The 15594-nt window shown below is 47.0% G+C and overlaps 1 protein-coding gene across 3 annotated transcripts in view; it reads right to left on the bottom strand.

Annotated features, from left to right (window-relative positions):
* EPN3 (epsin 3) overlaps positions 1-12134 on the bottom strand; it is a 38995-nt gene extending 26861 nt beyond the window's left edge. Inside the window, exon 1 of one of the 3 annotated variants that reach the window (XM_030208357.1) lies at positions 11676-12134. The gene's annotated coding sequence lies outside the window, so the exon portion shown is untranslated. Of the gene's footprint in view, positions 1-8032; positions 8111-11675 lie in introns of those variants that run through there. The other 2 variants (XM_030208354.1, XM_030208355.1) reach the window with 2 other exon arrangements.
* Positions 12135-15594: the final 3460 nt, after the last annotated feature.

The raw sequence follows: 15594 nt of genomic DNA, 5'->3' as shown, positions 1-15594 counted from the left end.
TCGGACGAACTGCCGGGCCCCCTTGTGTGGAAGTTTGAACACTTCATATTGATCAAGCAGGACCCCCAGGGGAGAAAACTGAATCTTGCTCTGCACTACCCATTCCAGATATTGAGCTATTTGCTGCCAGAAAGTGACAATCTTTCTACACTCCCTCAGGGAGTGAAATAACGCCCCCTCTCCCAGTTGACACTTAGAGCATAACGGATCCCGGACTCCTCCAAACCGGAACACCTGGGTTTTGGTCATATATGCCCTATGTAAAATTCTATATTGACACTCCCGATGGGTGGCACTCCTTGACAATGACGGAATGCGTGAGACCAACTTTTTCAAGTCAAGGTACAAATTTGGAAGCCCCAAATCTTGACTCCACCTAGCACAGATGTGCCCCACCTCTTTCCCTTTTCCCACTTCCCAAAGGGCCTTCTGTAACCCGGAGACAGATAACCGCTCCCCAGGAATCGAACTAAAGAATTCCCGTATCCTCCGCCCATGACCCTTGTAGCAAGGCCTTTTACCCTGCTCCTCAGAGGTGGCTTTCCCGCCCTCCCACCCTCATGCTTTTTCTTATCTTCTTGTTTTGTAGGCAGTGGTTATTTGTCAAAGAGGGGCTTTGTTTATGTCACAGCTCGTGGCAAGCAGTGGGTGGGTTATCTCAACTTTATTTTATTTGTAGATTGGGTAAAACTATGTTCTTGACTTAAATGTTCAAATGTTTTAAACACAGTGAGCCTCTTGTAATTCCAATTTGGTTTAAGTGTGAGGTTACTGAACTGTGAAAGGTGTGGTGGAAGGGCAAAAAAGGGAGAAGAACAAGAGTAAGGACAAGAATGATAATGAAGGGAACTTCCAAATCAGCCTTAAACTGGATAACAGCCTTCCTGCGGGTAATAGACATGGTCAGCCAGGCTGAACTGTCCCTATGTAACCCCATGCTAGCCTATGCCCACAACATTTTATTAGCATATAGGGACTATGAGGGATTTATATGGTTAAAGTATGATGAGGAGTTCCGAGACAAGATAGAAGAGAATTTGTCTTTGTCTTGGAGTTCCAAAGATGTGGATTTATGGTTATACATCATGACCAAAAAGAGGCCATTCGCTAATGCTCATAATAGGTCCTTTTGGTTGGCAATGCAAGGGGATCAAGGAAAGAGGTCAGGTCCTCAGGACGGGGTCTTTGGCACTTCAACAGAGCACCTTGCAGCCTGCAAAACTGCAAGTTTAGACGCGTGTGCTCAATATGTGGAGCCTCTCAAGCAGTGGCAAAATGTGGCAAGAAGGCCCCAGACAGGCACCCCCTCCCTCAGCAATAGCAATAACATCCTTCAGAAAGCCCCCTCCCCAGTGGATTTAGAAGAAATGCAGCCATGGTTGGCCAGATACCCACGTAAAAGAGATGCCCAGATTCTCAGGGAGGGTTTTGCATTTGGTTTTAAGATTCCCTGTACAGGTTCCATAGAAAGGAGCTATGCCAGAAGCGCAGTGTTTGGTGCTTATCCCCTATTGTACAGGATAAGATTAATAAGGAGGTCAAACTAGGAAGGATCTCTGGTCCTTTCAAGAACACGTCTTTTGAGAAGAGGGTGGTATCCCCTTTGGCCATTGTGCCTAAGAAGGAACCAGGGAAATATAGACTCATTCATAACTTATCACATCTGGAAGGAGGCTCTGTGAATTATTTTCTGCCCCCCCCCCCCCCCCGGAGGCGTGTTCTGTCCAGTATGCCTCTTTCGATCAAGCAGTTCAGTTACTGCAGCTTTGTGGCCAGGATGCACTCATGGCAAAGGCAGACATCAAATCAGCCTTTCAATTGATACCTGTACACTCTGATAATTTCCTAATATTGGGCTTCCAATTTGGGGGACAATTTTACTTTGATAAATGTATGCTGATGAGCTGTTCAGTGTCCTGTTCTTACTTTGAGTGCTTTAGTACCTTCCTGCGTTGGGTTGTAGCCAGATCTTCGGGGATCAGAAATATTGCTCGTTATCTGGATGATTTGTTGGCCCTGCAAATAACAATGCTTGTCAATCCCTACTGAATCACTTTCGGGCCATAACCAAGAGATTCGATGTCCCCCTGGCTCGGGATAAAACAATGGGCCCTGTCTCCCGTTTACCCTTCCTGGGATAGAGCTAGACTCAGTTGACATGGTTTCCAGACTCCTGCCAGATAAATTATTAAAACTCAGGGGTTTGGTATCTTGGGCCTTGGGTAAAAAGAAGGTCACACTGCGAGATATACAATCCCTCGTAAGTAACCTTAACTTGCCTGCAGAATCATAGTAATGGGCGGAACCTTCTTGTGTAGGTTGTCCAATTCAATGGTGGGAGTTTGTAGACCATCTCACTACATCAGAATCACACGACCTCTGAAGGATGACCTCAAAATATGGGACATGTTTCTAGTGAACTTCAATGGCAAGGTTATGTGGTTAAGCGATGCTATATTCAGATGCTGCAGGTGGAGTTGTTTTGGGGGTATATTTCCAAGGTTCTTGATGAGTGGGGGTCTGGCCTAAGGAATGAAAGGAAATGGCGATCACCAAGAACATTACATTCTTGAAGATTTTTCCCATTGTGGTGGCTATTGCTATATGGAAAGAGAGATTGAGCAACAGACAGGACTGCGGTTAGTGTTATCAACAAGCAAACAGCACGATGTTCCCGGGTGATTGATCTCATGTGGGAATTAGTTTTATTGTGTTTATTTAATAACATTCACTTTCGTGCAAAGCATGTCCCTGGTACCATCAACGCTATTATTGATGCTCTTTCTCATTCCAAGTGGGAATTGTTCTAGAAACTGGCTGCACAAGCCGAATTGAAGGGGTGTGCGTCCCAGAATACCTATGGTGGTATAGAGCCCCAACGCATGGGAGCTGCTGAGACACTCCATTGCACCAGGAACTTGGAAAGCCTACACCAGAGGATTTAGAAAAGTCATCTCCTTCCTGACGGAGCGTGGCTGGCGCAGTGGCCCAATTCCTGAGAACATGATGGTGGAATATATTGTTTGGGCAAATGGGGCAGTTGTATCTTGTGCTACGGTAGTGGTGCAAGTAATTGCAGTATCCTTTTTCACAAAAGTAGCAGGTTGGAGTGACCCGAGCAAGTGTGTCCTCATAAAGAAGCGCATGGGGGGGGGGGGGGTTGGAATTGGGAGAGAGGCAACAGACGGGAAAAAAGGTTTCCAGTCATCCATAGGATATTGCTGGATATCTGGCACGCAATGGTGGAGGTAGGTAATTCACAGTTTGAGACTGACCTTTTCAGGGTCCCTTTTTCCTTGGTCTTTTTTGGGGCCTTCTGGGTAGGCAAATTGGTTGTCCCCCTCTTGGAGGGCATGCACAGGGTGCGGGTTACTGCACAGCAGTGTTGTCCTTGAGGGGACAAGCCTCCATTTGACAGTACATAGATCTAAAACAGATCAGTTAGAGAAGGGGAAAGTAATAACACTAACCCAAGTTGACTCCCTCCTCACCTGTCCTGTGCAGAACATGAGAGTTTACATGGTAATTAGACCTGTTGGGGGGGGGGGGGAACCTTTCCTGATTCAACAGGATAGGTCTCCACTCATGTTATTGCAGTTCACTGCAGTACTGCGCAAATGTTTGATGAGGGCGGGATACAATCCGGACAACTTTGGGACCTGTTCCTTTAGAATAGGCGCTGCCACCAGCGCTGTGGCAGAGGGACTTTCTCTGGTGGTGTTCAGGTGGATAGGCAGATGAAAGAAGCCTATGTGAGAGCTGAGATCCCTGATGGTCCCCAGACCTCCTGCTGACATAACCCTGTTTGTGTTCTATTTCAGGGGTTGCCTTTAGGGCAAAAGACATGTGGATTGTCAGACGCTCTTTCCTTAAATGGGCTGCATGCCGAGCTGAGGCATCTCCCAAGTGGTCTGGCTCCCAAGAGCGGGAGAGTGCACTGGATGGGGGTTGGGGGGGAATGAGATGGCTTATCCCATTCCTCCAGTGTAGATCGGGTGAACTGGCTTCCCCAAGTGCCATTGTCAGACATCTAGGTGGTAACAACTTGGGAGCCTGGTCTTGCATTGAGCTGATGCATATGGCTAGACACGACCTGTCAGTCATCTCACAGCTTTTCACCCACATCCTAATTATTTGGTCAGACATCATTCCCAGATTGTGCTACAAACAGATGAGGCTATGAGGAAGAAGGTTAATAGACAGATTGCAATGTGGGTCTTCCAGCTTGGGGACCTACAGGTATCACATACATGGGTTGAGGAGATCTGGAAAGATAGTGTTCATCTTTCTGACATTGGGAATGCTTTGTTTAATAATATTAGAAGATGTCTTCTCAGCCATAAGTGATCACAGCTAATGGGGATTTGGCCTGGGGCAAGTGATACTACCTCGGGCTGGTGGCGGGTATACCCAAGCCTAAATTGAGAGGAAGTTGGCAGCTGAGGTAGCTGCACCTCAAGTTGAACCCCCCCCCCCCCCCTTGATAGGTGGTTTCAGAGGTATCGGGTAGGACAAGGGGTCACGGTTGCCTATATTAGTAACAAGGTGGAGTGTCCATCAGTACACGGAGCCACTGTTAACATGGTACCATGTACCTGAAGGACCTGCGCAGGAGAGTGGGCAGGGTGGGTATGGGCGGTGGCTAAGTTTTCCCACCATGCACCGGCACCCCGCTGAGGGGGCGGAGATAGGTGAACAGGTATCTAAGATCCAGGAGAGGTCCCAGGTGCCATTTTCACTTGCTGCTCGGGAGGAGTGCATACTTTCCTCCCTCCCCAATTACTGTGATGCAACACTCATGTTATATTTTGTTGGGCGGGTATACCCGAGCCTGAATTGAGAGGAAGTTGGCAGCTCAGATAGCTGCGCCTCATGTTGAACCCTCCCTTGCTGGGCGGCGGAGGAGTTCTGGAGTATTGTCACCTGAATTATCAATCTTGCTAACGGCGGCAGACTGGGAGATGTTCAAGCTGAAGCTGAGACGTTTCTGGTTTGCTCAGGTAACCCTGATTCCATAAAGTGAATGTTTTGAATAAAGCTGCGGCCAAGTTGTCGTCATTTCAATTGCATGCGTTTACATGCTTATTCGTGTGTTCAATTTTCAGAATTATTGGGCAGGACAAGGGGTCCTGGTTGCCTGTGTTGTAGGTATCCCAGATCTGAAGTCTGTGAATGTCAATTCTTCCAGGACAGTGTTGCATTTTTGTGCTCCATTTCACTACAGTAAACTCCTTTTCGTGTTAAAGCCACCTGGAGTGACTCAGGTGGTTCACTGCCTGGTCCTGTGTCCTTATTGTCAGCACAGGAAACAGCTTCACCCCAACACAACTCCTAACATCTTCTAAAGGAACTCCAGAGCAGGACAGGTCCTGCTAGCACTATGTGGCAAAATTTCCTTCTAGAAGTGTGCACGGGGATGGCAGCAAAATGGTGGGGGATGGAGACCAAATGAGATGTCCTCCTGCATACCTCTGCTTGGAACTCCTGCCTCAGGCACATTATCAGAAGAACATTCTTTTCAGTTGCAGAAAGAACAATGGAGGAATGTAGAATGGAACTGAACTCTGACTCTGTAGCGGGTTTATTATTTTACATTGTTTAAAATGATGGACTGCGAGAACATTATGCACTTTGATACTTAAGAAAACAATGGACAATGCTAATAATCAGAGGTCGGGTTTTTTTTTTTTGCATATTTAACAAAGTAATGCCTATTTTTATGTTAAATTTTAACAAATTATAGGATGCATTTTATGTTTTTTTGGAATTTCCAAGATTTTTGTATGCTGTCACAGCTGCGGAGGCACCCGAGCCTGAGAACCTGGGATGTGCCAGAGCGACAGGCGGAAGGAAGATTGGCACTTTTGCCAAGGAGCTGGGGCGCTCGTCGCTAGCAGACCAAACATCTCGCTGGTTCGCATGGCAGGTGGAGCACTGGTCTGGGAGCGCAGTTCCGAATCCGATGGACGCACGGCCACGCTGGGGGCGGAGCATGGCTGGCCGCAGCAACGGATTGAGAAGCAAGCTCTCTAGCTGGAAAGCATGGCGGAGAGCGGGATCATCGGCAATTCCAGGTCCAGGGCTCGGGTGCTTCCTAGGGATTGTTAATGTGCTTTGATGTGTTTACAATAAAGCTGTGGCCATTTATTCCCAAAGAAAATCCTGTTTCACGCTTGGTCTGTGGGCATGACGGGTTAAGATGAGGGAGGGGGCGTGAGCGAGTGCAGCCTGCTTATGTTACTGTGTAGATGGTGAAGGGACAGTAGCAATATGTGGGGATGGGGACACCTCTCCTTCCTCCTTCTAAATGAGTCCCACCTTGGCATGTTCACTGCTACAGATAAACTTCTCTCCTGCTAAAGGTGGCCTATATCAAAGCCGTCCCCACCTGCTGATTCTTGTGCAAATTTAACTATGCAAGTTATCTCTGTTTAGTTACCTTCTTCAAGTTTATTCTCTTTTTAAGCTTTAAAAAGCTTTTAACACGTCTACATTCAAACACAAGCGGAAAAAGAAAAGGCAAACAGAAAGAGACAGGTTGGCGATTTCAGGAAAGAGGGAGGGTAGGGGAAAGGAGCTCGCTGGGCTTGGTGCCAGTAGTGTTCAAAGCTGTGAGTTTTATTCAACACAATCTCCTCAGGAATAAAGGGAGTGAAACCAAAGCCATGTGGCAGCACCAGGCAGCCTGATATGGAATTACTGCAGTGACCTTGAGCAGAGAGTAGCAGAGGCAGAGAAGGACACAGAGAGGCCAGTGGCTCTGTGCTGACTCCCAGTCCCAAGGTCTCTGCTGACCTTCCTCCAGCTCTTGTCCCAGCTGCTGATTAAATGAAGATTGTGGAGCACAACCGAAATACTGGGGAGTGTGTCTGCGGAGGGAGTGGGGGTGGGGGAGGGAGTTGACAGAGAACAGAAAAGGAGAAAGGCAGATATTATCTGCCAGGTAGGTTTTAAACTAAGCCTTTCAAACATCATGACAAATGCAAAGGTTTGAACTTACCCCCTTTTCCAAAAATAAACTGAAACCAGCAACACCCATGCTGCTACCTAATCAAGTGTGAACACGCCTGCATAAACCTACATCCACCCAGTGCTTGCACATGGACAGTCCCTGTATGACCTGGCTGCCATAGTCCTAGGGAAGGGGAATTAGTCACTGAAACTTCACAGGACCCCCCCCCCCCCCACACACACACACACACGTGTCTTCTTCATATGTAAGACGAGCGACAGGATGTCTGGAATGTTTCCTGTCAGGAGAGAGAGCTGGCACCTTTAATATCCTCCCTCCATTCAAGGGAGACCGGCACAAGCCTTCAGGTGTTAAGGAAGCTGCTGCCATACCTGGGAAGGAAATCAAGCTGAGAGATCCCTTAACTGCTTTGGACAGTTCAGTTCTAGACAGGTGCCGAGGAGGGAGAGAAGAGGACAGAGAGAGAGAGAGAGAGAGAGAGAGAGACACTTTGCATAGTTCACTTCTTATGCAGACTCTCCCAGAGTTTACACCACCAAAGTCTGCCTTTTCCCCAGCCTCAGTTTACCACACTGAACTTCAGGTTCACTACTGTGGTGAATAAAACCTTCCCACATCCAGAAGATACCTGCATTCCCCCCCCCCCCCCCCCCCACCTCACCTCCAGATATTTGTCACACTAGGCACAGACCTAATGAAAAAATTCAGGCCTGCAGAGCAACCCCCATACACATTCCCCAAAGCTGTTCCTTCTCCCATATCCATCACCTCATTTCAAACCTCTACTACTGCCCTTCATTCTTCTCCCGTACACATCCCTACATTTGTATCCCCCCCACCCAGGGCTGGTGTTAGGAGGTGCAAACTGGGCCCCCAGCTATAGAAGCCCCAAGTTTATATGAGGCTGAAGAAGATACAGCTGCTGATGAGCTTTGGGGACCCTGTTAAATTTATTCCCTGGACCCTAGCATGTTTAATAGTGACCTTGTATCCCCCAGAGCTGGATCTCCTCCTAGGCACAGTCCCTCTATATACATCCTCCAGAGCCCCCCTCCTCACCTGCTGGTGCCCTGACTTCTTCCTCTCCCTTTTGCCTGCGGAGGAGCAGAGTTGAACAGTGCTTTTGAGCAGTGCTGTGCTGAGCCATGCGGACAGGAGAGGAGGGGCAGCTCCAGAAAGCAGGCTGCTCCTCTTTCCACCCTGGATCTGCTGCGGTCCTGCTGCCCATCCGTTTAATTTCAGCCAATCAGGACAGTTTCAAGCATCTGTTATATTGCCGGTCTTGAACTGAACAGACAGTATCAGTGGTTTTCTGCCAAGGTACCACCAACCTGAGACCTTTTTGAACTGCTTCCATACAGATGGAGGTAGAAGCTGTTGCTAGCCCAGAGGAGGTATCTTATTAATTTTTTTTTATTTTTTAGAAATTGCCATTCATCAGTAGCCAGCCTGGCCAGATAGAAATTGGTCACACTTGGTGGGTGAATACTGGACAGTTGGCAACCCTAACTCCTACCCCTGAATTTATAGCACTAAACCTCAGCAATCCCTCACCTCAAGCACTGAACACCGTTCAAGACTCATGGCACAAAATTTCAGGAGTGACCTATCTCGGAGGTGGAGAATCCACCGCTCCAAATTTATAGAAATGGGGAAAAATGGATATCCACCAGACTCTGGATTCCAGAGTATTCAAAAACAAACAGGGCCAGCGCATTAGAGGAACCTTTAATCCTGTGGCCCTCCTCTCCCTCAATCCATTATCTCACTGCTTTCTCTCTTCTCCTCAGTGGTCCAGCATATGCTTCTCTCTGTTCCCTCATCAGGAATTTCCCCTCTCTCTACTCTTTTCCCTTCTCTCCCAGCAGTCCAGTATCTGTCCCATAGTCCAGCATCTTTTGTCCTCTCTACCTGGTGAGAGGGGAGTCGGTTGATATTGTGTATCTGGATTTTCAAAAGGCGTTTGACAAGGTACCTCATGAAAGGCTACAGAGGAAATTGGAGGGTCATGGGATAGGAGGAAATGCCCTATTGTGGATTAAAAACTGGTTGAAGGATAGGAAACAGAGAGTGGGGTTAAATGGGCAGTATTCACAATGGAGAAGGGTAGTTAGTGGGGTTCCTCAGGGGTCCGTGCTAGGACCGCTGCTTTTTAATATATTTATAAATGATTTAGAGATGGGAGTAACTAGCGAGGTAATTAAATTTGCTGATGACACAAAGTTATTCAAAGTCGTTAAATCGCGACAGGATTGTGAAAAATTACAAGAGGACCTTACGAGACTGGGAGACTGGGCGGCTAAATGGCAGATGATGTTTAATGTGAGCAAGTGCAAGGTGATGCATGTGGGAAAAAAGAACCCGAATTATAGCTACGTCATGCAAGGTTCCACGTTAGGAGTTACGGACCAAGAAAGGGATCTGGGTGTCGTCGTCGATAACACACTGGAACCTTCTGCTCAGTGTGCTGCTGCGGCTAAGAAAGTGAATAGAATGTTGGGTATTATTAGGAAAGGTATGGAAAACAGGTGTGAGGATGTTATAATGCCATTGTATCGCTCCATGGTGCGACCGCACCTTGAGTATTGTGTTCAATTCTGGTCGCCGCATCTCAAGAAAGATATAGTAGAATTGGAAAAGGTGCAGCGAAGGGCGACTAAAATGATAGCGGGGATGGGACGACTTCCCTATGAAGAAAGACTAAGGAGGCTAGGGCTATACAGCTTGGAGAAGAGACGGCTGAGGGGAGACATGATAGAGGTATATAAAATAATGAGTGGAGTGGAACAGGTGGATGTGAAGCGTCTGTTCACGCTTTCCAAAAATACTAGGACTAGGGGGCATGCGATGAAACTACAGTATAGTAAATTTAAAATAAATCGGAGAAAATTTTTCTTCACCCAACGTGTAATTAAACTCTGGAATTCGTTGCCGGAGAAAGTGGTGAAGGCGGTTAGCTTAGCAGAGTTTAAAAAGGGGTTGGACGGATTCCTAAAGGACAAGTCCATAAACCGCTACTAAACGGACTTGGAAAAATCCAAAATTCCAGGAATAACATGTATAGAATGTTTGTACGTTTGGGAAGCTTGCCAGGTGCCCTTGGCCTGGATTGGCCACTGTCGTGGACAGGATGCTGGGCTCGATGGACCCTTGGTCTTTTCCCAGTATGGCATTACTTATGTAATTATGGTGGTCCAGCATCTCCCCTTTCTCCTTCCTGTCCCTTGTCATTGTGTCAGTGCTGTTTTTGGTGGAACAGTGGGAAGGGAACAAGCGGTTAAGCCAGCAGCTATACAAGAAAGAAGCCTGGGACCTCAGTACATGCACACAGTGAAAGCTGTGACATCCCCACCCACTCCGTAACAGGAAGTCTGTGTCAGAGTAGATGGAGACATGGCAGGCCCCACACTTCCTTGTTTAGCTGCCTGCTTGCCTGTCCAGTTTCTGCTGTTCAGCTGACTGCGAGGGGTATTTCGTCACCCCCCCAAAAAAAAAAAATTAGGCACTCTAGGCGGTCGCCTAGATCATCTAATGGCAGCACCAGCCCTGAAAACAAACTCTGAATGTGAATGCCAGAATGCCTCTAAGATGAAACTTATAGCAGTATCCTTGGAAAATTCTGTATCCATATCCCCATCTCTGCATTCATACAGTTTCAGTAATGAAACTCTGAGAGGACAATTTGTAGATTTATCCAGGTAAAATGGGGGTGGGGGAAGGGAGAGCTAAAATTCACACCCTCCCTCAGTGGGATAAGGTTTGGGCAGCTCTAGCTTCTGTTCTTGGACAGTTCTGTCTCTGCTCAGATGGCAAACTCCAGGCAGGGTATAACAGCCCTAGAGAGCTCCAGCACCCAGAGAAGAGAGGGGAGAGACCACTAGGAGGGAATCATTGGGGTAGTTTGCTTATTTTTGTGGGCAACTGGAAGGAAGGCACATTGATGGGGGGGGGGGAGGGGGACCAATTCAGCATTAGCACCTGCAGCATTTGGGGTGGAGTGTGGCACCCCCTCTTGTCCATTCACGGTACTCCTATGGAGGGAATGGACAAACTTAATAACATAGTAAATGACGGCAGATAAAGACCCAACGGTCCATCCAGTCTGCCCAACAAGATAAACTCATTTTACATGGTATGTGATACTTTATATGTATACCCCAGTTTGATTTGTCCTTGCCACACAGACCATAGAAGTCTGCCAAGCACTGTTCCTGTACTAAAAGTTCTGAAGATTCTGGAATCCTAAAGCGTTACAAGATTCCGGAATTCCAATTAGTAGCAACATTCCATGTAGAACCCCAAAGAGTAACATAGTAACATAGTAAATGACGGCAGAAAAAGACTTAAACGGTCCATCCAGTCTATCCAACAAGATAAACTCATTTTACATGGTATGTGATACTTTATATGTATGCTTCAGAGATCCAGTGAAGGTTGAGACTCTATGACTAGTACCAACACCAGTGATACTGAGGAAGAGTCTGGGAAAGACACTGAGGATATCATGGGGAGAAACTCAGAGACCAGCACCGACAATGCCAAGGGGAAAGTCTACTAGAAGACAGAGCTCAAAAGAGACAAACAGTATTGGCCAAGATACTGAAGGTTGAGCAGTGACAGAGAGCAGACAGCTGCCATCAGCACCAGTGACACTGAGGGGAGAAGAGAGACCACTGCTAGCTGTGGGGAAGGGGGTTCTTACCTCTAGCATCCAGTCTTGCTTGCTCCGATGGCAGTTCCTTGGTGCCCCGGGAAGCTGCAGTGCGGAAGCGTCCAGAGAAGGAGCAGCAGCAGCCAAAACCGGCTGGGCAGGTGCAAGTGGCTCAGTTTAACCTGTTCAGGGCTGTTGCAGACACCTCAGGGAGGCTCTGACTCAGCACATGCCTGTTGGCTATGGGCTCAGAGGATTCTGCTGAGTCGTGCTACAATGTTTCACCAGTTCGATCTTGGCAAGCTCCTCTTATAATTTGGAAGGCAGGGAGTGAAACCGGATCCTGGAGTCATTCTGGATTGAATTACAGTTCTTTCAGCGAGTGCTGTTCTGACAGTGGCAGGCGGTTGTTAAAGTACAATGGTTAAGGTGGTCCAGTTTTGTGACAGAACAAAACAAAAAAGTGCTAGGTTGTAAGACTCTCCTTACTGCATTTATCTGAGTTGTTCTCCGGGTTATGGGTTCAGCATCGCCTCCTTTGGTGCCGACTCTGAGGTGTGCGTTGTCCTTTAGGCTAATTGATGTTTCCGGTTACATTACCAGGAAACCATCTGCAGAATGAGCCTGGACGAGTCTGGCCGGTTCCTAGAATCCCTGGATGGTAAAATGCATGGATGGGAATGGCAGCAATATGAGGAAGGATTCTCAGCTTATGGGCTCTGATCTCATGAGTGTTTGTAAGGAAGTTATATCCTATTATGGACAAAATGTCATCATTCAGACTAGACTGGAGCCTAATATGACCATGAGAAATCAGGCCATACCATCTACATCTCACTTTATGCTGGAGTCAGTAAATAGCACCCGCAATTTGGCATAAAATAAAATTGGTATTGAACGGTATTCTATAATGGGCGTTCTGAGATCTGTACCCTTTATCAGTGGCATAGCCACAGGTGGGCCTGGGTGGGCCAGGCCCCACCCATTAAGAGCTCAGGCCCACCCATCAGTAGCACATGTTTAGCAGTAGCTGGTGGGGATCCCAAGCTCCGCCAGCTGAAGACTTCCCCCTGATGGTAACGAAAACGCTGCTCTCCATGATACTGGCACCTGCACATGCTCAGTTTTCAGCGTAAGCCTGCTGCAGACTGCCAAGGTAGAAAGAAGTGTTTTCCTGCCAGCTGAGATATTTTTTTCATGGTGGTAGTGGTGGTGGGAGGGGGGGGGGGGAGAGAACACTTGGTGCCCACCCACTTCTTGCCCAGGCCCACCCAAAATCTGTTGTCTGGCTATGCCCCTGCTAGAATAGTGGAGAGCACTTGGATCCGCGCTCGACTTTGGGCACGAGGAGTTACACCAACTGATGCCAGTGTAATTTCTGGTGCGCAAGTTGGGCGCAGATGACGGCAGATAAAGACCTGCACGGCCCATCCGGGATGCCCAACAATATAAACTCATTACATATGGTATGATGCGATCCTTCATATGTATAGCTGATCTTGATTTGTCCTCGCCATTTTCAGGGCACAGACTATAGAAGTCTGCCCGGCACTGTCCTTGTTCTAAATTTCTGAAGTTTGTCAAGCCCCTGAAAAGCTCCACTGCAGCCCATCCAAATCTATTCAGCCAGGATCAGGGCACAGACCATAGAAGTCTTGTCCAGTGCTGGCTTTGCTTCTCAATTAGCGGTGTTGCTACATAATCTCTGCTAAGTTTCTATAACATTCTATAACACTGCGTGCATGGCACACCCCTGTCCCACCCATGCCCCTTTCATGGCTACGCTTCCTTTGCAGATCCACAGGCACTATTCTATAAATGGGCTTGTGTATTTTCATGTGGATCTGCTGTTGTCACCCTGTTTTGGTGACTTGCATCCCTCAGAACACTTTTCTGCACTGAAAATTCCGCACAGAAATAACGTCTAGCGTTGGTGTCATATGTAGAATTCCCCCGTGTGGCAGTAATTTTGTACACATAACTGCCATTAAAGAATACTAGAGTAGATTGCATTTAGGTGTAACCACTTCCACCATGTCAAAGGCAGGCATAAATGCTTGCACCTAAATGCTGTTCATTTATACGTGTAACTGACAATATTTTAGAACCTTAGTGTGAAAGTTCTGGACACGCCCATGCCTCTCCCACGTGCACCCTGCCCAGCAGTTACTTGTGAAAGGAATTATGCACTAAGGTTATAAATTACAACTAAGTGCAGTTGTGTATGTAACTGCAAATTAGTGCCAATTACCATCAATTACAGCCAATTTTTGGTAGTTAATGCCAAATAACGCCTAATTTATCAAGTTACACATGTACGTGACACTGTTCTGTAAATCCTGCCTGCACAAGTTTGCACCTTAAGTGTAAAAATGTGCATGCAAGATTATTGAATGAGTGGGTATGGGGGAAATTCTGTAACAGGCAGGGCTTTATTTGAGGGGGTACTTGGGGGTACTGAGTACCGGCACCTTTTCCACTGTCTGCTAAAATTGACCCATGGACCCCAAGTTTTAATGAAAGAGCTCAGGCTCTACACACCAATTCTGCCTTGTCATAGATTCTGTGACTGATTGCAGGGGGCCCGGCTATCGTGGGATGGGTCCATCAGTGATCACCACACCCCTGAAGGGTGGCCTTAGCATTTGAGTACTGGCACCTTTTTTGCTAGTAAAAACACACAGAGTGTACAGCCTTGTCACACTCCAGTGAAGATATTGTGAAGTCTGTGTGTTTACACAGCACCTACAGTTCAGATAAATGTTCTTGAATATGTACTGTTGGGGGGTACCATATATTCTTTCAATGGTCCAGACTGATCCCCTGTGTGCACGCTATCAAAAATACTATTTGAAGAGTCAAAGAAATGTATTAACAGTGACTTGTTCATTGCATGATCGCCCACTGTGAAAACCTACTTGCTCTCCTGGCAAAATGGCATCAACAGCATGTTGCAATCACTTAAGCAGCACAGTACAGAAGGCCTTGCTGGGGACCAACGGAAGCGTAATTCCTTTCCAGTTGCCACACACTCCATGATGTTGCCCTTCTTTGGTAACTTGACAATCATCCCTCACGTCTATCCTTCTGGAACACATTCTCCATATCAACATGAGCTCATTGCTCTTGTTAGCTCTTTTACCAACATACTTCAACCCTTCCACAAGGTTAACCAGCCTTGTTACTTTTTGATGCTTTCATTGCCATATCAACGTCTTCTTCCATAACTTCCCATTGTTCTACTCTAAATTCAATTGTTGGAAGTGAAAGCATTAAAATCAAAAGTTTCAGCTGGGTTTGGCTGATTTGATGTTTCCCTGAAGTGCTCTACCCAGCATGTATCCTTCTTAGGTTAGCAAAATCTTTCCATTTAACTTTGATTGGAATATCGGAGTTACCTCTTGCTCCTGTCAGTTCTGTAACAATGAAAACCACAAAAAGGGCGGAAGATGAACCAAAACAGACCAGAAAAGGACCATAGGGAGTAAGAGCACCAGAAAAATTTATTGGGACCCTACACGGTCCGTGTTACGGCCAACAGGCCTTCCTCAGGGGTCCTGAATCTTGACGTTTACAGATGCACCTCCGAGATACTCATGAAACGAAAAGCAAAATACGCTGGTGCAGACAGGACCCCTGAGGAAGGCCTGATGGCCGAAACACGGACCGTGTAGGGTCCCAATAAATTTTTCTGGTGCTCTTACTCCCTATGGTCCCTTTCTGGTCTGTTTTGGTTCATCTTCCGCCCTTTTTGTGGTTTTCATTTTATTTTACGGGAGATTTGGACCTTCGTTTTGTTAGTTCTGTAACAATTCCATACCGTGTTTTTGTATTATTTTGATTATCTGCTTCTTGCACCTCTTCTCCCTCCCAGACTCTCCTGTCTGCTCAACAATTCCTCTTAGCTTGGCAATCCAGTAATTGGTATTTGGCTGCAGCTGTTTCTTGTTCTTATGGCATTATTGCTTGC

This window comes from Microcaecilia unicolor, chromosome 6 (assembly GCF_901765095.1).
Source record: "Microcaecilia unicolor chromosome 6, aMicUni1.1, whole genome shotgun sequence".
Taxonomy (NCBI): domain Eukaryota; kingdom Metazoa; phylum Chordata; class Amphibia; order Gymnophiona; family Siphonopidae; genus Microcaecilia; species Microcaecilia unicolor.
This window is presented reverse-complemented; position numbering and strand designations above follow the sequence as displayed.